General features: G+C 34.9%; 1 protein-coding gene and 1 pseudogene across 19 annotated transcripts in view; both read right to left on the minus strand.

The window, feature by feature from the left end:
• Positions 1 to 19,198, minus strand: part of NRXN3 (neurexin 3) — a 1,462,974-nt gene that overhangs the window by 28,053 nt on the left and 1,415,723 nt on the right. The gene's annotated exons all lie outside the window — the stretch shown is intronic.
• Positions 16,204 to 17,906, minus strand: LOC123651783 (annotated as a pseudogene).

The raw sequence follows: 19,198 nt of genomic DNA on the forward strand, positions 1-19,198 counted from the left end.
GCTTGACAACTAAAGATAGTGTGTGATCCTGGTTTAGGTCATGGACTGGAAAAAGTAATTCTAACATATATTATAAAGATATTGATAAAAATTTGGTATGTACTCAAAGTGATATTTTTATCAGGCTATATTTAATGATTTCTGATAACTGTACTCTTTGTTTATCTTTGTTCATAGGAAATATATACTGAATTATTTAATGGAAAGGGAATGATGATTACAATTTACTCTTAACTGGTTCAGAGGGACATCCACCAATCTATCTATCCATCTATGTATCTATCTGTATAGATGACGTTTTGTAAACACTCTTAAATGACACAGATATATGAGTGATATACATGCTTATACATACATAAATATATATTACTAGTACACACTCCCAAACAGAGATAGAAAATGATAAGCAAATATGGCAACTGTTAACAGTTGGTGAACCTGAGGAAAGGCCATGAGGGAGTTCTAAGTACTATCCTTGAAACTTTTCTCTAACTTTGAAATTATTTGAAAATCCAAAGTTAAAAAAAAAATATCTCAGAGGAACTATTTGTCCATTTGTGTAATTTTGTATACACCTTATACATAATTACAATCATATTAATACACACACATACACAAATTTTTGGTCAGATTTCCAGTGTGTGCTACAGGATCTGTAACTCCAATGTGGAGTTATTTTTACATTAAAAGAGGCATCCATAAAAATTACCGATTGACACTTTAGTGAAAGTATATAAAGATAAGAATAAATATACTTTTAAAAATCTGGGTTGTCAGTGTTTGTGATCATGTTTTCTAAGATCAGAATGAAAGGGGGAAAAAAATCAGTCCCAGACTATCTTATATAACATCAAAACTATTTATCAAATAGGTCAGTTTGGGGAAAAATAGAAAAGAGACACATTTATAGATTTGTCAAGTTTTAGAAAAACCATTTTCTTTAATTTATTTAATAACAAATGAAAGTAAAGGCCTTTTAAAATTTTTCAGTTCTATCTATCAAGTAAGCACTGTGTCCCACAGGGTGGAGAGTAAGCAGAAGAAGGTACTGAAGGTTATTCTTTGCTCATCATTTAAAAATGGGACCTTTTGCCAGTGGATAAGATCCCACCAGGCCCAACACGATGACTAACTAAATTTCCTTGAGGCACTATTCCTGGTGTTTTCTTAAAATAAAAATAGAACCATAGTAAAAAAATAAATAAATAAATAAAGTGGTGGAAAAGCCAACATGAATAGCAACTGATAAGGTGGACACCCATTTATCAAGTTTAATAATAACAAATCAGTGTTTGTGCAATGCCCGGCTCAGAGAGAACACATAAGTAATCTGAAAATTGGAACTACTGTACAAAATGTAATAAAAAACCATTTCACCTATCAGTGTGATGGAGGAAGCTGTGTAATGGCACTTGGCAGTGGCTCCAGAACAAAACAATTCGGTAAACAAATGAAGCCGAGACAAAGAAAGGTCATAAAGCAGACTCTGAAGGCGGTGAATAAACAGTGAAATCAGATATTTTTACTGCCTAGAAATACAGACATTTGTCTTCAGTAGCAATGCCTGACTTTTTTCAGAGCATGGGATATAAGATGAGAGATGCTTAAATGTATTATCAATTTCTTGTTTCAATCATTTGGACTTCACATAGATGCTATCCAATAGGAACATTCTTAGAAGCCTACAGCAAATTTTTTTTGAAAAATCCATTAGATGTCAATTAAAATTATTTTTCTGCTTGATATTCACAATCCTAACTATTTGATGTGCAGCTTTTGATAAATGCATCCACTAATAAAACCAATAAGAGTGAAAAAAGTTGTCCCAGGAAACAGAACAGAAATCAAAAATCTGAGCAAGCTCTCCCATTTTCTGAATGCAAGCATGGGACTCACTATGAGTGCTGATATGGAAAAGTGGCTGTTTTTATCCTTAAACACCCTGTCATTTGAATAGATCTGCTCCTGGCATCACATTCGCACCATTTATTTTACAGCTGTATCTAAAAATATGTTCATCGTGGAGACCTTTTCGGTCTCCCTTCAAAATTGCTTTTGTTGAGGGCATTTCCCCCCTTGGACAAGGAAAAGGGTATAGATCTGGAAAACACCATCTGCTGAAAGATCTCACAGCTTCAGGCAAGGACTACAGAAAAAAAGCCACACAAAAGATCTACCCAAAATCCTGATGAGCTAAATGACTGAAGAGACTGCCTCATTCTTTTGGATTAAAGGTAATCAAATGTTTTAATTCGTTAATACAAGCTTCATAGAGGCAGTGACAGATGCTCCCTACATGGAAGAGAGTCTCAATTAATGTACAGCTGGTTTAATTTCCTGGACATCCTATCAGGGGAGAGAAAGGGAAGAAGGGGAGATGGGTGGAGAGAGGACTGCAAAGTTTCTAATTACTCATTGGCAATGGCATCCTTCCATTTATTTATTATATCTAAGGAGCAGGTGTATAGATGAGGGTGGTCAGACAGGGAGGGTGCACACAGCACCTAAGGCTGGGTGAAAGAATCAATCTATCTAGCTATACATACTCCTACATATCATCATCATCATCATCATCATCATCATCATCATCATCTTTGAATTCCTCCAACAGCTTTCCTCAAAGGGCCTTACATTATGGACTAAATCAAAGTCATGGGAAAAACCGGACTATATATGTGTGTGTGTGTATGTGTGTGTGTGTGTGTGTGTGTGTGTAACTCACTGGGTCAGGCTGACTTCCTGTATCCAAATATTCACAAGATGTCCCTTGTGGCCTCCTATAGTTTTTTACATATTTAAAAAATATATATATCTATACTTCCTTTCCTATTACAAATGCAATATAAACTCAACATGGAAATTATGGAGTATGAATAACAATAAAAACCACACACTGGGCACCACTTAGAGATAATCACTGTTAAGTCTGTTTTTGATAATATAATCCTTATACATGATTCAGGAGACTAAACCTCTGGTTTCTAATAAATACTCAGTAAACTTGGCCTGGCTTCTTATTAGGCTAAATTAAGTATAATATTTTCAACATTTAGATAATAAATTTCTTGAAGCAAGAGGTTATTGGTAGAGATTACCTAAGAGACAGAAAAGGTGGGAGAAAATGAGAACTATGGATACAAATTTTGTCATTGCCTTGAGTATAGATCATACTCTATCTTTTGGCTGGAAACAAGGGTTTTAACCTTCTATTTTCACAAGGACAAACCATGTTAGTTCAAATGTAGGCAAATTCAACTCTCCAAAACAGGCTTTTCTACTTTTCTATAAAGCTTTAGATGAGCAGAAATTCTAGACTTGCATTCAAGTCCTTAGATATATTTATTTTTGCTTAGTTTGTTTATATTTATAAACTGACTCTGGCCTTCTAATATTTATTCTATATTTTTTAAAAATCTCCCATCTCTATTTTCTGTCTTTAATCTATCCTTATGTAATAAAGTAAAAAAACCCAATCTTAATACTTAACATCTAAGTCACCTTTCTTAAAATAATAATTTCTTGAGATAATGGCTCAATGAAACAAATGATTTGGTGTTAAGATCATCTAATTCCTAATAAAATTTTAAACTTAGAAAGACCTCAAGTCTTAAAATTCTACTAAGCCTAGTGTCACATCATAGATAATGCTTCAAATCTCTTATTTTCTGTATGTTTATTTATTTGTTTTCACACATCAGTAAAATGTCAAAGAAAAATCTGTGGGGAAGGGTAGCATACAGTTGCCAACTTTTATTTTGCTAAAGAAAGATGCTACAAACAGTAACAAAACACTATTTTTGTAATAGACTTTGATTTTAACATTTACAATAAAACTGAAGATATAATCTCAGAACATAGAACAGTCTGTAAGTTTTTGTTTCCACAAATTTGACTATAATGTCCTTATTTAGCTCATTTTGCCACGGATCATGAATTTAGACATAGCCTGACACTGACTGGTTTTGCATTTAAGCTTGGGAACCACTGCTCTAGTCTGCCTAATATTCTGTCCTCAAGGTAGAAAGGCAATATCACTGAAATTCATCACTAGGCCATACGTGGGTTGTGCCTGTACCATAAGCTACTTCCAGTCTCCACTAACTGCTTTACCGTTTGTCCATCATTTTGGTTGGTTCCCCTAGTGACCTGTGAAGTTATAAAAGTAGCCCCTGAGTGGGTCAATGACATACTCTCTTGTGTGATAAAAATGGCCAGTAGAAAGAAGAGAACCAATTTTCACACATCTCCTGATGCTTCTGTTGGATACTATCTTAGTTTAGAATAAAAATCTTTGGGCTTAAAAAAATACTTGATATACAGTATCAGTAAAGTGGTACACATTATGGATTGAGGAAATTTGGGATTTAATTTCAACTCTAATATAAATTAGTTCTGTGACCTTGAACAAATCAATATATCTACAGAGGCTTTACTTTTGTCAACTAAAGCTAAATAATCACCATGAACTCTAAAGTTCTGCAAGCTTATAGTCTTAGAGCTTTGTAGACTTTAAATTTAAAGTAAAAAGAAATTGAAAAAGATCTTTAAATTTATGGGAGTTTGGGAGAACTGCTATATTTAGTTTAATAATATCACCAGATGATACCTTAACCAAAAATCTTACTTACAAAAATTTAAAGTGTTAGATTAAAAGAAATTTAAAAAATAGAATAAGCAACATTGCATGTCTCATTATTGTACTCGGTTTGACTTTCATGTGATCTATTTTTATATAAAGTAAAATATATATTTAATTTGAATGTCGTTAAATGAGGGCATGTTTACCTTAGTCCATCAGAGTTTTTGCTATTGCTGATGGTTGAACCTGGTCTATTACATCTATTCAGGACCCCCAGCCAGTCTCTGGGACAAAGTTTGCCCCTTTGTTTATAGGAAAAGCTAATAATGACTAAGTGTAAATAAATAAAGGAATGAACAAACAAATAAATACCTAAGTAAAAAGCCAAATAACCAGATAGTAAAACACCCAGCTATCACAAGCGTAGTGAGAGAAAAAGAAATTGAAACTGTACCTTGTTAGTCTATATCAGATCATCGACAGTGCTTAATGTGCCCTTGTTTTATTCTTATTTTCTATAATCCCTCTTATGTCAGAGGCTTATTAAAACACTCATTCCAAATTAGTTTTTTTTTAAAAGCCAACTCCCTGAGTGTCCTGCCCCCAAAGCCCCTCCTCATGCCTTAGTCTTTCTTGTTTCTTTGTATTCTCTCCTCTCTCTCTCCCTCCTCTCTCCCTCTCTCCCTCTCTCCCTCTCTCCCTCTCTCCCTCTCTCCCTCTCTCCCTCTCTCCCTCTCTCCCTCTCTCCCTCTCTCCCTCTCTCCCTCTCTCCCTCTCTCCCTCTCTCCCTCTCTCCCTCTCTCCCTCTCTCCCTCTCTCCTCTCTCTCTCTCTCTCTCTCTCTCTCTCTCTCTCTCTCTCTCTCTCTCCTCTCTCACCATAGTTCACAGTCTTACACTACAGCTCCAGGCACAATACCACACTAGGGGGCCCTGCTAATGGAGAAAGCTTATAAGGTTATTACTTAGTATCTTGGCTCCCTCCACTTTAGTCTAATGCTCCCTCTGGGGTTGGGATACATTCGAATCTGGCTTCACAATTTACCTGCTATTCATGTATGAGCCTTTCGTACCTTTCCCCACCTCTTTCTAATGTTAAATATGCCAACAGGTTTAAGCACTAATTTATAAAATGGCATGTTCGCAGTCACCCTGAATATGGCTTTGAACCTGTATTATCATGAACTTGTATATTTCATAGCCTGCTCCTGTCTAATCTGCTGCCAGGTGGTAAAGCACATTATTCCCCTCCGGGGAGAGGAGGCTCCTTCCTGCGCCCTACAGTATAATCCATTACCTCTGCCACTCAGCCGGGGAAGATATAAATAAATGCGCTCGCCTGCCATGCAGGACGGGGTCCTGGATAGCGTGCCCCTCCCATTTTGTCCTCCTCATTCATTGCCTGTGTCGCCAAGAACGTTTTCTGTCAAAGCTTATAAAGCAGCAAATCACAAAGTACAGGGAAAGAAGAGGTTCTCAGCAGGTTGCAAATATCTTATCTCTGTCATTTAGACATTTGTCAGCTCAGTAACCCACAGGCAAGGCTCGGGGAAGAATCACTGGGATGTGACACAGTATGTGGGCTGGAGTTCAGGGGAAGCTACTGCCAAGGAGTTCTGGGAGCAGGGGAAGGCAGCCTGCGCCCCAGCTGAGGCAGGGAGGGAAAAGGATGGATTTGCTAAAAGGGCAAATCATGAAGCTCTTACAAAAATTGCAGGGCACAAGTTGGATGGAGAAGAGCCTGGTTTTGTATGTTTGTCACATGTTCTGTATGTGAGAGAATGGCATACTTAACATAATGGTGAGAACGAAGCTTTGTATGCCCTATCCTATCCCATGTGTTCTATGTACTAATGGAGAATTTAACAAATGTTTATTAAGATTGACTCTAGCCCTAGCCAGTTTGGCTCAGTGGATAGAGAATTGGCCCTTGGACAGAAGGGTCCTGGGTTCCATTCTTGTCAAGGGCATATACCTCAGTTTCATGCTCGACCCCTTGCCCTGGTTAAGATAGTGGTGGGAGGCAACCAATAGATGTGTCTCTCTCATATGGATGCTTCTCTCTCTTTGTCTCTAATCCTCTATTTCACTCTCTCTAAAAATCAATGAAAAAAGATCGTCTGGTGAGGATTAGTGGCAAAAAAGTTTGACTCTAAACTGGGCAAAAAAGATTTACCTATTTAAGATAAATATAAAAGACTACACATTTTTCACTTATTCAGTTTCTCTAGATCAGGACTCAGCAAAAGAGGGGTATGAGCCAAATCTAGCTTGATGCCTGCTTTTCAAAATTAAGTTTTATTGAAACAGCTACACTCATTCATTTATGTATTGTCTATGGCTGGCTGCCTTGGATTATAACAGGGATATTAATTCTCTCAATATCTAAAATATTCAATATATATATTTGGCCCTTTACAGAAAAAAAGTTGGTCTACCTTTGCTCTATGTGATTGATCGAAAAACAAAAACAAAAACTGAATACTTGGCAATATACTGCTGCCAGCTTTCATGATCTTGGAGTCAAAAGGGGTCTCTGTGCTGAAAAGCTATGGTGGAAGCTGGACTCTACAGCAGAGGATCCCCAACATTGTCATGTTTTCCAGCCTAGGATCTGGCTTCAGGACTCTCAGGGCTAATCTCATTTGTAATGAGACCCCTCATTGGGCAAGTTATACTTTCTTAAGAAGGATTCTTAGGAAAGCAAATCTAGCTTTAAAACGATGTTTTATTTTTAACTGTGAATTTCAGTCTTTAGTAATGTCTTTTAAGATTCTTCCTTGACATAGAAAATTCCAGAGCTTCCAAAAGTGTTTTTGGTTTGTTTTTATTTTTATTTTTTGCTTATAGTTTGAGATACATAATGCAAAGAAGTAAGACAAATAAAAGAGCCCTGGCCAGTGTGGCTCAGTTGGTTAGGCATTCTCCCACGCACTAAAAGATTGCCTGTTTGATTTCAGGTCACAGTACATGCCCAGGTTGTGGGTTCAAGCCCCAGGAAGGGGCCTCAGGGGGTAGCCAATCAATGTTCTGCTCTCATGTTAATGTTTTTCCTCTCTCTCCCTTCTTATTCCTTCTCTTTTTTCTAAAATATCAATAAAAACGTTTAAAAAAAAAAGAAAAGTAAAAGAGAAGATAGACACCTGAGTATGAAATGTCAAGAGCACACAGATGTCAGAAAGGGAATAAGGAATCCATACTGTCGGGGACATGCTCATTTATTTTCTTGCTTCCTATTAGTTGTAACATCTAAAACACTGTGCTCCAAGGAACATATTTATTTCTGAAATAGAGAAAATAGAACATCTTACCAGAGCTCTCACTAAGACAACATAGAGAAAATACATCTTACCAGAGCTCTCCCTATTCTTAGAATCCTAACATCAGTTAGAGGTAGCTGTTGTCTGATCAAATGTTCTAAACAGGACTGCTAATGAGGAATGAGCTGGAAGCCCCAAGCGCACAAAGTATTACCTAGGTGATAACAAGAATATCTAGCTGCACGTGAGAGATATATTTACCCTAAATATTGAAACTATTCCACCTCATAGAAAACAAGGGTAAGTCATTGCAACCATAGCTGTTTGCATAAATCAGAACTGAATGATTTCATAACCTCTATCAAGCAAGTATTTGAAGTCTTTGAGAGGCACGGTAACAAATTAATTTAATGAGTGTTTCCTGACCACTTAATATACTCAATACATAAATTCTCATTATTATCAAAGAGGCAGGTAGCTACTTTATATGTATTGGTTAAGGGGAAGTAAGTTGTACATCATAAGAGACAGTATAATACAGGGACCAGTGTGTGAGCTCAGGGGTCAGATGGTTTGGGTTCAAATCCAGTTTCTTCTACTTCCTGCTGTGTGACTTTGGACAATGTGTTTAGCTACCGTATTTTTCGGACCATAAGACGCACTTTTTTCCCCCCAGAAGTGGGGGGAAAAAGTCCCTGCGTCTTATGGTCCAAATATAGCCTACACATACACTTTAAAAAAAAAGTATTTTTACTTGCCCTGCTCTGTGTGGTCTCTGTGTGCTTGCCCGGCTCTAAAATGGTTCTAAATGCTGCTGTTTACTTTACAGGGTTGATTACATGTGTTTATGACTGTGATGTTGGGTTTTAATGCACATAAAATATTTTAGGACACTATTTGTTTCAGAATCTTTTTTTCTTCATTTCCCTTCTCTAAAAACTGGTGCGTCTTATGGTCTGGAGCGTCTTATGGTCTGAAAAATACGGCACTTTGTGCCTTGGTTGACTCATTTTTAAAATGAAGATGATACTGATAGTCTTTCATAGGATTGCTATTTGGATTAAAGAAGTTAAAAATATAAAGAATTAAGGACTAGACTTGACTATACTAAGTGCTCAATGAATATTTATTCAATAAAGGAAACAAGATATTGCAGGGGGCAAGCCTATAAGTGAAGGCCTAGGAATCACTTCAATGGACTTTATTAAATACTAATGGCCCAGTCACTAAATTTGTGCATGGGAGGAGGGTGTCCCTCAACCCAGCCTGCACCCTCTCCAATCTGGGACCTCCCTCTTATAATTCAGAACTGCTGGCTCCTAACCACTCACCTGCGTGCCTGTTTGATTGCCCCTAACATGCCAGCTTGCTCACCCCCAACTACTTCTCCACCAGCCTTCTTACCCCCAACTGCCCCCCCCTCCGCCTTGCCAGCCTGATCATCCCAACTGTATTCTTCCTAATCGCCCCTAACCACCTCTGCTTCAGCCCCACCACCATGGCTTTGTCCTGAGGGTTTCCTAGTCTAATTAGCACAACACCTTTTTATTAGTACGTGTTATTATTATAGATTATGTTTGGTGAAGGCTGACCACAGGGACAACTAAACCTGACACCAAATCAAGGTAAAGTGTTGCAAAGCCCAATTTAAAAATCTATTGTGTCAAATTGGAAGGGCTAATAAGGTCCAACATATTCTTTTCAATTCCCAGGACTCTCAAATTCATTCACAAAACAATAATTATCTAACAAGAAAATAATTTTTCAAAAGCTGCAGTCATTTTCAGCAATACAATGGTTCCCATGCTGTTTTAAATGGTCATATATACTAGTTTATGAGAAAATGTAGAAGTAAAGCGTATTGATATAGTTCACTTTCCAGTTGGTTCATTAACATACATCAAATATCGTAACTAAAGTTCATTGTATTTTAAAAGTTATAAAAACTTATGGATGGAGTAATGGAATCATGCTAAGGCTATCATTATATGATAAGAAAGGCATCTCTTATAGCTTTCCCAAAGGTCAGAAAACAAAATTTTCAAACCTAAGAAATATTTTGTCCAGCTTCAGTTAACTAAAGGAATAGTTGCAGCTCTATTTTGAAGGGGAAAAAAAATTGGTCAAGGCTCCAGAAATGAGCATATAATTGTTGAACAGATTTGTGCTTTAATATGTGTTAAGCTTGATCTTATGTGTATACAGCAGTAGAAATAAACTGCATCCCTTTTCAAATAGGTTTGAATGTGATGCCAAAATATGTGACCTTGGAAGAGCAAGTTATTTGAGTTTCAATGTTCTCAACTGTAACATGGCCATCATAGTTTCCTCTTCATAACAACTTAAAATGAAATTTAAATAAATACCATTTTGAATGCACCCATCCTATTATCTGGACCAGTTCTATGGTAGAGCCAGCTCATAAAATTGCTATATTTTAAAGCTATTTTTGCAATTTAGCCATTATGAAAACCTAAAATAGCTAAAATTATAATAAAATGTATTAATAGTATATTAAAAACAAAGTTAAAAAACTTAAAATTTATTACTTCCTGCTTATTTTACTACTCCTTATGCTCTTGAGGTTATTTATGTATATAGTATTTGTATGGTGAAAATATATAGAATTATGTATCAATTCTGAGTTTAGTGTTATCATACATGTGACTTGCAATCAACTATGGTGGGAATGTTTTACATTACAGAAACATCACAAGTTTGCACTGTGTATATCTATGTATGTGCTAGTTCTTAACATTTATTAGTAAACTGCTTTTCCTGGCTCTTCTAAAATAACCCTCCCTCCAGTCTTCCACCTTCCTTCCCTTCCTTTCTTTATTAGAAAGTTCTTCTTAGTCCACAGAGCCCATTAATTTCCTCTTTGTTCTTCCCCTTTCTCTATGAGCAGCAAAGAGCTACCTCGAAATGACTGAAATATTTCATCATAAAATTATCTACCTTAAAATGCTTTCTCTATTTTCAGATTCAAATGTGGGCATTTTGATTTTAGGACCTATTTAAGAATCTTTAATCTATTAATCCATTTTATTCTCTCTTGCTCAGCTTTTATGAACAAGGTAGTGAGATTCATTTTCATACCATTAGTATAAAAAGAAATCAAATCAATCCAAGTTATGCAGCAAATTTCCTGGATAATCACAGGTATAATCCAGCATCTGAATAACTAACATCTTTCTATTCCAAGATAATCAAACCTTATTCTCAGAACTAATGCTATTCTATATGTCATGTTCTTTGGAAAGAGAAGAGAAGGAATTTAGGCCCAATTCAAGTGCTGGCTCTTTAATTATTCCATGAATTAAAAAATAAAGTATATATAATTTGACTTGGATCAAAATATAATCTTACCTAGAAATATGCATAGAACCAGTGAGTTAAAAAGGTTTTATCCCCCTTTGGATGCCTTGCCAAACACATTTATATTTTAGGTTAAATACATCAACATTAATGCATTTTATAATAAAAAAAAATATTCAGATGTCCACAAATGCCTTACCAATTCAGGAACAGGCACTGCTCTATACAGCAGAAATGGTGTTGCTTCCTCACTAGCATTTTTCTGAAAAAAAATTCTATTGATCTGTCCCCAAAGAAAGATTTAACTAGAAGATTGATAAGCTATAAAAAAAAAAAAAACTCTTTGAAAATTAGCTCTTACATGAAATCCCTTTAATAGTAAGACCATTTAATCATGCCAAAAAAAAATCAACAAGGGTTTCTTATTGTTGTGGATTGGGTGGTTGTTGGGCTATTATTGTTAGCAGTTTCCCACTGTAGGCTTTGCCTCCTTAGCTGGGTAAAAAGTGCAACTTATGACTTCCAGGTGCAAACCACGGTTATCATTCTCAAAATCAACTGGACATTTGTTTTGCTTCTTTGTGAAGTTCCCCAGGGGTAAGGTTAAAAGTAGAAACAATAAGGGAGTAAGAAATCAGGGGAGAGGATTTTAAAATCACATGTTACAAACAGAGAACAGAATCACAGAACGATACAAAGACAGTGGACTCCAAGACAGGATGGCAAGACACACATGCTTTATAGCTGTGCAAGGAATAGCAAACACAGGAACAAAACCAGACAGAGATGCTGCAAGAGCAGCTCTTGGGGCTACTATGACCCAATGCAAATAATAATAAAAAAAAGAGAACCCATGGAATTATAACTACAAAAGAAAGTTACCCCCATAACTCATACACTGGACTTGCTGGGTTAGCCTGGATGTGTCACTGGATGAAACACAAGATGGCATCTTTAAAGCCCATGCGTTGGTGATGGAGGCCATGGTTAGTTGATCAGCTACAAAATTGTCACTGCATGCCACACAATGATCCTGGGCTTGTCCAGAAATAAAAGATACAACAAATACTCTATATCTGCAATAAAATTCTTTTTATGCCATCTGAAATTTGTGGAGAGGGGTGTGTCTCTTTGTTTGTTGTTCCTGCATGTTTTTATTTATTCATTTATTTATTTTGTATTTCCTGGCTTATTTGTCCTCTTAATTGTCATAAAAGGGAGAGTAAAGGCAAGTGGCCTGTGCAGATATGGGGGAAAATAAAAAGAGAAAAGGGAAGAAATTAAAGGGAAAAAATATACATTGGAGGAAGAACAGGAAAACAGTATTTCATTCTTTTGTACACAACTTTCTTGGATTTTGTTGGGTTTGTTTTGTTTTAAACATAAATACTGGAGGGATAGCTGAAGGGTAAAAATTCTAAATTAGGATGGCAAGAAAAGATTTTGTTGCCTTGTTTGATTTGTATATCTATATATCTCTCAGTATTTAAAAAACAATGATTATAATTACTCTTAAAGGATAGCAATGAGTTAAAAATAGCCATAATGTCCAAAATATTAAATATGAATCAGAACAAAATAAAATAAGTTGAACCACCAAAAATTCATGCGGCACAAGATGAGGTGAAATAACAGAAAATGTTTTTCAAATATATACAAGGCATATATCTATTTATACATATATGCAAGGATATGCATATGTGGATAGATATATCTGTATAATTTTTCTCTCCACCCCTCTCAGGGATAACTGAAGTATGGAATCATCATTGTAATTATGATAAAGAAGAAAGCAAAACCTAAAGAAAAATTAACATGCGTTGTTTATCAAGTTAAAACAGTATCATGCATGTTCATGTTGGCTGATGTAACAATGATGGTGTGAATTTCTGTGTAAAACACATGGCTGATGGCAGGGGCTATTGTTAATCTCTGATTTTACATTAGTCTAATCTCATCTATACTGTGTCTACATATATATGAAGTAAGAGGCACTATAAATTTAGTATACACACATACAAATATATGTGTATATATATATAGGTACACACAGTACATACAAAAGCTTCAGGGGAAAATATAGAACATGAAGCATACAAGAAAATCCATAAAAGCCTCTCTTTTAAAACCCAATCCCTTTTTATTTATTCATTTTTAGGGAGGATTTGCTTAATACTTTCATTAAGCTCATTCCTTATCAACTACTTGCACTGGCATTTGAAATCAGGAAGTTCTCACAAGTTTGGTTTGAAATTCAACAAGCCCATTCTTGAGCTATTTCCTAAGAAGCCCTGACCCTAGACCACACTGTTATATGGGATTCAAAGAAAACTTTATGATTGAACTGTTCTAATTCTGCCACTGTAATCAATCAGAAATTCTGTGCCCCAAATCTAAGATACGAAGAATGGTGTTTGGGATTACTTGATTCTGTCCCTGGCTGGATCATCTGTAATTGCTCTTGGCTCTTGCCTGTCTATGAATGGGATATGCTATTTGCTGAATTAAAGACCCATTTTTAGAGTTCTGATAATGTCCTAGAAATTTCCAGTCATTGTCCACTCTGTTTCTTCCCTTCCTATCCATTCTTTTCTTTTATTCCCCTGACTTTTCTGTCTTCCTTAATAGACAATAAATTTATAGTAATAATGAAAATGTTTTATAAATAAGTGATTTATTAAACTTTCAAATGAAAGTATATATATATTTTTTTAATTTATTATTTTATTAGATTTTTTATTTTTGTTATGAAATTTATGATAATGGTTAATCCATGAGCCTGAGTAATGAATTACATAATTGTCTAACAAATATTTAGGATACTTTCTTATATTTATATTTCTATTATAACTCCAATTTTCAAAAAGATTTATCATTAGGGATTTAAAGGGCACATGTTTGTTCCAATATCTTAAAAATTAGTTTGGGTTGGGGTAGAGTTGGGTTATTAAAAAGTGATACAATTTATCACTGAGTAGGTTAATTAGTGAAAATAGAAACTCTACCATTAAAATTTGAAACATCATGTGCCAATGAACATACTCTATTAATTTATAGATCAGCAAAGGGAATTAAAAAATTAGTAGGATATAGCCTAGACTTTATATGTGAGCAACTATTTGCTTTTGTATGCTTTATAAATATATTATAACTCAAATGTAAGAATGACTCATGTCTACAGCCAATACTGATTAATTACATTAACAAATGTTACGTCTACTTAAATTTTGCTTTCCAAAGCTAAATCATTTCTCAAACTACTTTATTGGAAGTATTTTTAAGTGTCCCCAAGCTCTTCAAGGTGAAGTTCTGGACACTGTGATACTCAAACATCCCTATAGCATTTTATTTAGCATTTACTATATACCAAATAGCCACTCGACTAATAGCCACTTGACTGATAACATTTAAATATGATTTTCATTACCAATCATGAGTCCCACCTGGAATTTTTTTTCTAAAATTAAAAAAATAATATAAATATTTTTTTGTAATAAAAACATACAAGTTGTTAACTCTTCAAGCTTGCTGGAGACACTTATGTGTTTATAGGAAAACACTCAAGATTACAAACATCATATTTAAAAAGCAATTTAGTTTTTTTCACCCATGGATTCTGGAGAACAGACTCTATTTTGTTGTTGTTGTTCTGTGCTAGAAAAGTATTATTGTCTTAACATAGCATTGTCTTAACACTTCCCACAGTGTTCCAGCAAATAAAACCAGGAATGATTTGGTGAGCTTTAAGCAATTCAGTGCCAGATTTTCATATTATAAATATTTCACTGGAGTATCTCAATCTGATAAAGATTAAGAATCCAGTTCCACCTGAAGAATACAAACTGGGGGATGCTACTGTTGTTTCACTAAGTTTAAGTTTCATCCACATTGGGTTGAGTATTATAGTGAAACAAACAATAACACCAAATGCAAATGTAAGGACTATAGAGTTGAAGAGTAAAAATACATCTGAGAACCATTTTGGAAATAGTAATTATTTGGTGATCTCAGATTACTGCCATTAAACATTCCCATCAATCCAATTATTATAAAAGTTGTTTAGCACAGTACTCTTGACCATGGATGTGTTCCATTTTTACTTCCTTTTACTGTCTGCCCTCTGGTGGAAGTGCTGTCCCTTGAAAAACCTTGTTAGCTGACAGCCAGAAAAACAAATCCCTGGATAATTGCTGGATGAATCAATATAGTTGTTAATTATTGCCATGCCAATTTCTCAGGTGTTAAAGGGATTTCTTTTTAATTTTTCCTCTGTTATGTGACTCCTGCCCCCAAGGACTTTTAGAGCTTGAGGCCATAAATATGTAAAATTTAGGAAGTTAGCCCTAAACAGTTTGGCTTAGTGGATAGAGAGTTGGCCTGTGGACTCAAGGGTCCCAGGTTCAATTCTGGTCAATGGCATGCACTTTGGTTGCGGGCACAACCCCAGTAGGGGGTGTGCAGGAGGCAGCTGATGATGTTTCTCTTTCATCAGTCTTTCTAACTCTCTCTCCCTCTCCCTTCGTCTCTATAAAAAAATCAATAAAATATACTTAAAAATAAAATGGTAATCTAGGAATAAATTTCTATTTCCAAAGATGGAAACACTGGGGGTAGGAACAGAGGGGAGGGAGAGAAAAGAAAAAGAAAATCAATGTCATCAAATACTCTTTATTTCAGAATTGATTTAGATCACAAAATGAACTTACAGAAGATCTTAATTGTTATTTGGCTTCCAAAGTCTCATGAAAAAACTCCTATTTTCTAGTGGTTATTTGAATTCTCTCAAGCTCTCTATATTTTGTTATTGTTGATCCAGATATGTAAGAAGGACAATAAAATATAAGCTTACTGCACAATTTAATATCAATAGAGTATAGTTGGAAAGGAAAAATGTATATACAAAGTTACAAATATAAAATATTTTTAAATGTGTAATTTAATAAGTATAAAACATATAAACAATTAGGTAAGCTTGTGAAAAAGCTGACCAAGATACATAAATTAAGAAATACAAATGTCTATTTAATTTTTCTATATATCTTTTTTATAGAATATTTATTAAAGTTGTTTAATGTATAATTTCTCAGTCATTTTGGAAGTTCTTTATTATAAGGACAATTCTTTTGTTTGATTAAAAAACAGCAGCCACAGTCAGGTGATTATTCAGGACCTTCACATTGAATATATTCAACTTCTTAAAACACAAGTTTCCTTCTATATTTCTGAGGTAATGTTTTTATTATTTCTGCAGTGTCTGGTGGACCCTATTGGATCAGCCAATCTAATGATTTACTTTCCTTAGAATGCTGAGAAATTGAAGAAGAGTGAGATGGTAGTCCTGCTGATATCAAAACTTGTGATACGTTAGGTTTAGGATTGTCTCTTCTGTTAGGGAACCTTATTAATGGAGTATGTGGCTTGACCACCTGCACAACCCTGCTAGCAGATGCTATCTTGCTGCCCATCATGACCCTGAGAAGGGGCAGCTTTCACAAATCTAAATATTAAGTAAACATTGACTTATTTTGTATGAAACATTATCAACTTTTATAAATTAGGAAAGTTAAAATCCTGACCCTCAACTTTAGGTAGTTAAATAGTGATTCTAATATTCTTCTGAATATTTTAATTTGATGCATATAGTTTTATACTTTAAAGGCTCAATTCTGGGTTTTTAAAGCAAATATTAAGAATTTGTCATCTTCCATTTTAATCATTATAAATGATTTAGTTCCTTGGAGTAGAAGGGTTAGGGAAAGTAGAGAATTCTTTTTGTTGAACATATGTGGATTTGTTAGGGTGATTTTCACTTAAATAAAATTATATATTTTAAATAATTCAGAAGGTTTTAATTATCTGATTAAGGGGAGATGAAGTCAGACATTTGAAAAATCTCCAATTTTAATTTAAGATTATGAAGTACTTTGTAAGTCATACAGATTCAATCAATAAATACTAATTGAGCTTTTACTCTTTGTCTTATTGTCATGGTTTAGGACCTAAACTTAAACTTTAGGTGATTGTTGTTTTTTTAAAACTCATTTACATATTTTTCAGAGAAAATATACAAAGAAAATTTGAGATCCATTGGATTTGCAAGGTTTCTAAACTATCATCAACCAAACTCCAAACACTTTTACGTTGTCTCTAAACATCATATGACTGAGCTACATCAAATTTGAGTGCCAAAGAGGGCTTTGGGCATGAAAGGCAATTGCTTGCCTCTTACTCAAAAACATCAGCTTTAAGACCAATTTTGATTTAAAGAAAGTTATATAAGAAGACTAATTTCATTTAAAATGTGATGCCCACATGAAAATAAAAGTTGTTGGATTAGTATATACTAAACTGCCAGGATTTATGAAGAGCAAGAGCTTCTAATGGATTTCAATCAGAGAAGAACTTAGAGAAGCTAAATGCTTTATAACTGAGATAGCTAGAAAAATCATAAACTTGCTAATACAGTGAGAGAAGACAAGGCAATGTTAAGTAAAATTGAACAAGGCCTGGGTAATTAGCCAAATTTAGCGTATTTCATCAAATATTGAGCATGGCAAAGAGTAACATTTTAGAAACTGAGGCAATGAAGTAGGTTGTTTAAAGCCAGAATTGTAATCTTATTATTTATATGGAATTTCAAGATTAACTTTGTCAAAATTATGTAACTGTCACCATTACCTGGTACTGTATGGGCAGTAAATGAAATCCTTCTCTCTAGGTAGTGCAAGAACTAGCCCCAGAAACAACTGTTTAATTGTTTCTGGATTTAAATATATATATATATATATATATATATATATATATATATATATATATATATAAAATTAATTTTTTTTATAGAGAGGAAAGAAGAGGGATAGAGAGTTAGAAACATCGATGAGAGAGAATCATCAATCAGCTGTCTCTTGCACACCCCCTATTGGGGATGTGCCCGCAACTAAGGTACATGCCCTTGACCAGAATCGGACCCGGGACTTTTTAGTCTATCCACTGAGCCAAACCAGTTTCAACTGTTTCTAGATTTTAAATTCCATTTTTTTTAAATGTGAAGGCTATGGAAATATTTCCCATATAATATCAAGAAGGGCTTGATAAATCTATGCTCTGTAACCTTCACCAGTGTTAATTTGGCCCCAGAGCAAAACTTGTGCATCAATAGGAATATTTACCCCCTTCCTCTAAGGAATATGCCTCTGACAAATTTCCCTCAGTATCTGAATCACTTACCAGGAGTACTTTATAGAGTAAATAAAATTAGAAAGAAGAAATGCTCATCCTTCAAATGTGATGAGTTGAATGATCCCAGGCAAGGGAAATCAATAGCTGTGTCTTAGAGCACATGTTAGCTGCTTCAGGGTTGGCATCCTGTCACCTGATTTATTTATATACCCTTCCCCTACTCCCTTGCAAAACAGAACAGATTGTTTAAAACCTGCTTTAATCCCCCATGCACCCCATGTAATTATATTACTAAAGAAAATACTGGCATTGAATTCTGTCCTCTGCCTTTGAATCAGCAGAAACACCTGTGCAACCACTAAAAAGCCATTGGACTTAGTTTTCTGCCACTCAGGTTTGAAGCTGGTCATGTTCAGTATCAAATGGCAACATATAATTACACCCAGGAACTGTAAAAATTGTGAATATGAGATCTGGAAAAGCCCCTTGTGTTATTAGGGAGATGACTATGTGGGGTGGAGGGAGGTAGAAGGGGGAAATGGCAGTAATATTTCAAAATGACCAAGCCTCAATTTTTATAAGAAGACTTAAAATCTAATGATTTGAAAAAGATGTTTGTGTATGTATGTATATAAATATCACTGCTATAAAAGCAAGAAAACTAGAGAAAGAGTAAACAGGAGTAAAGTTTAGGTAACTATTGATCATGGAATCAGTTAATATGGGGATCTTGCCATATTCATATGTGAATCCCTAATACCTAGTACAGTGCTTGGCAAACTCATTAGTCAACAGAGCCAAATATAAACAGTACAAAGACTGAAATTTCTTTTGAGAGCCGAAAACCTAATTCTGCGCATGGGC

Source organism: Pipistrellus kuhlii, unplaced genomic scaffold (genome assembly GCF_014108245.1).
Source record: "Pipistrellus kuhlii isolate mPipKuh1 unplaced genomic scaffold, mPipKuh1.p scaffold_m20_p_1, whole genome shotgun sequence".
Taxonomy (NCBI): domain Eukaryota; kingdom Metazoa; phylum Chordata; class Mammalia; order Chiroptera; family Vespertilionidae; genus Pipistrellus; species Pipistrellus kuhlii.